The sequence below is a fragment of the Rattus norvegicus genome, chromosome 1, assembly GCF_021556685.1.
Source record: "Rattus norvegicus strain SHRSP/BbbUtx chromosome 1, alternate assembly SHRSP_T2T, whole genome shotgun sequence".
In the NCBI taxonomy this organism is placed as follows: Eukaryota; Metazoa; Chordata; class Mammalia; order Rodentia; family Muridae; genus Rattus; species Rattus norvegicus.
The window spans coordinates 202,315,463-202,318,766 of NC_141534.1; the positions used below are offsets into that span (position 1 = coordinate 202,315,463).

Below are 3,304 nucleotides of genomic sequence, written 5' to 3' on the forward strand. Positions count from 1 at the left end.
CTAAGACACCTGTGATCATAGGAGGCAAGTAGCCACACTGGGCAGATCAGATCAGGAGGCCAGAGGCAGGGAGTAAATAAGGTGAAAGTAGGCCCAGCCTCGACCCAGGCCTCCCAGGCAGTCAACTGCACAGCACTGTTCCAGAAGTCTTTGGCATCCAGATCCAGGGAATCTTTCTTCATCCCTGGTCCGAGAAGCGTGAGATTGACCTATGAACAGGAACTCTCTTTCTCTGTGTCTCTCTGTCTCTGTCTCTTGATGTCTCTGTCTCTCTCTGTCTCTGTCTCTCAAATTTCTAGAAGACTGTGTTCCAACTTTTCATGTTGCTAGCAGTCCTTGGTGTTCCTTGACTAGTAGACAGACACATCATCATCACCTGGCCTTCTCCTTGTACACTACTTTTCTTTTTGGCAGCATTTTATGTAGTCCAGGCTAGCCTTGAACTCACTATGTACCTGAGGACAATCTTGAACTCCTGGTCCTCTTGCCTTTATTTCCAAGAGCTGTGCTATCATCACATCCAATTTGTTTATTTAGTGCATGTTAGACAAGTGCTATGCCATATAAGCTATATCACCAGCCCTCTTGTTAAAATGCCATTTGTCATATTGGATTAAGGGTCTTACCTAACTCCAGTCTCAACTGACCCAAAGTATTTATATGTGCAACAACCTGCTTCCAAATTCTGTTGCATTCTGAGGCTCCAGGAACAGTAAGAACTGAGAGGGGGATAGGGAGGTAGATGTCATCTAACTCATGCATTTCAATTAGTAATAATAACGCCTCTGATAAACCTCATTGGCTACGATACTGCCACTGTGCAAAGCTACCCATGCATCATTTCCAAACAGCAAGAAGCTCTAACCAAATAACGAGCGCGTCCTAGCTTGTGGTGATACGAATGAGTGACACCCCTCCCCATAGACTTGTAGATACTATGAATACTTGGTCTCAAGGGGATGGAAGTGTTTGAGAAGGATTAGGAAGTGTCACTTTGCTGGAGGAGATTTCAAAGGCCAGCATCGTTCCCAGTTACCAATCTCTCTCTCTCTCTCTCTCTCTCTCTCTCTCTCTCTCTCTCTCTCTCTCCCTCCCTCCCTCCCTCCCTCCCTCCCTCTCCCTCTCCCTCTCCCCCTCCCCTACCTCTCCCCCACCCCCGAGGCCGCCCCCCCATCTCTGCCTTTCTACCTCGTGGCTGTGTCTCAAGATGTATGCTTTCAGCTGCTGTCCCAGCACCCTGTCTGTCTACGTGCTACCAAGCTCTGTGCCATAATGAACACACTGATGAGCACACTGAACAAACTGATTTGAGAGCCAACCTTAAGCGAGTAGATATTAAATGCGCTTGTGCAGTTGACTCTCTTCCTAGACTTTTTCTGTTCTGTTCCAATGTGCAGCCTGTGCAGGCCAGTATTAATTCTTCACTAAGCTAGGTATGGAAGCCTTATGGTTTGTTTGCCTGCTTTAATATGAAAGATGTACAGCTAAAGATCATTTAGCTTCATTAAAAAAAGATTAATAGTTCTTCCACTGCGCTGCTAGGGGCAGAGAGTTCTATATTATTCTCTCTTTCTTTTCATTGAGATCTCTTTTGTGGACTAAAGTATAGACACTTCTTCACTATCTTATATATGTACATTAGTCAATTTTATCATAGTGAGAACAGAAGTATCTGACATGGGCATTGTGAAGAAGGGAAGGTTTAATTTGGCTCATGGTTTCAGAGGGTTCAAATACTTTATACAGACAAAGAAGAAGGGGCTAGAGATATGACCTCAAGGACCCACCCATAATAGCTAGCAAGGTTCACCTTCTAAAGTTTACAGAATCTACCAACATATCAGCAGTAGCTAGGACCAGCTCATAGGGGGACATTGCATTTCTAAACCACAGTACCATGTGAACTTTAAGAAACTGTGTATAGAGCTGAAAAGATGACAATGATTAAGAGCACTGTTGCTCTTGTAGAGGACCCAGTGTTGGGTCCCAGCACTAGTGTTGGCAGCTCACATCTGCCTGTAATTCCAGTTTCAAGGGCTCGGACACCCTCTTCTAGCCTTCCCAAGTACACACATAATCACATGCAGACACACATGCATGCACTTAATTAAAGATGAAAAATAGCTAGGCCTAGTGGTACGTACCTTTGATTACAGTGCTCGGGATGCAGAGGCAATCAATCTCTGTGCATTCAAGGCCAGCCTAATCTACGTAGTGAGTCCTAGGCCTCTCAGGATCTATAATGAGGCACTATCTCAAAAAAGTAAATAAATAAAATTAAAAATAAATGAATATCTATTATCTAGATTTTAATATATAAAATTTACCTTTCCGGTTGTGTTGATTAGGTCTGCTATATTCCTACTGAATCTTTCTCTGTGTGCAAATCCTTGAATTGACGGAGGTGGATTAAGACTAATATTAATGCATTCAATGGCTTCTCCTTGAATCTCTTATTGATTCTGCGGTATGAAAACTGACGTGTGCTACCGATGACTGCACATTAATCATGGCGAGTGGCTGCATTGTGAAAGGCAGGCCCTGACATTGTAAATTATCTTCTTTGTCTCCTATGATGCTTTCTGGTCTGAATTCCATCCTACTGGATGCCAAGCTGTCTGTCTTGCAGTTCATCGTTTTAAATTTTATTTTACAAGCCTTCTCTTTACATATCTGCAATATAGAACACAAAATTGAACTTTCTCTGAGTAAAAAACATTAATAAAACAAAATAAAAATATTTCTTTCAATTGTGAGATCTTGTGTTTATCTATACGCTTCTCGAGTTTGTAACCCGAACTGGCTTTGAACTCATAATAGCCTTGCCTTAGGCTCCCCAGCGCTAGGATTAAAGCAGAGCATGTGTTATCATGTCCAGTTATTCGATATGTTTTGTCTCTTTTCCGGCACACAATGGTATGTATAGTACATTGCGTGCAGAGATGCCCAGATACAGATATATGTGCACACCAAAGCATAAACAAAGGTCTTTCCGTGTTTCAGCTAAATTCCTATTCTCTATTCTGTGTTTTAGAGTTTAGGAAGGCTTGAATTTCCCAGCAAAGGTTTTATACTTTTATAATACTTTTAAGTAATATTTCAATCTGTCCTCTTGTGGCTTTTATCTCTTGATCTCCAGCCATAAAATATAACGCGCGGGTCTGCAGAGATGGCTCAGCGGTTAAGAACATTGACTGCCCTTCCAGAGGTCCTGAGTTCAATGCCCAGCAGTCATATGGTCATACTCACAACCATCTGTAATGGGATCTGATGCCCTCACCTGGTGTGTCTGAAGATAGCTACA

The 3,304-nt window shown here is 42.6% G+C and overlaps 1 pseudogene; it reads right to left on the reverse strand.

The window, feature by feature from the left end:
• Positions 1-760: 760 nt before the first annotated feature.
• On the reverse strand, positions 761-828 carry LOC147996991 (U4 spliceosomal RNA; annotated as a pseudogene).
• Positions 829-3,304: the final 2,476 nt, after the last annotated feature.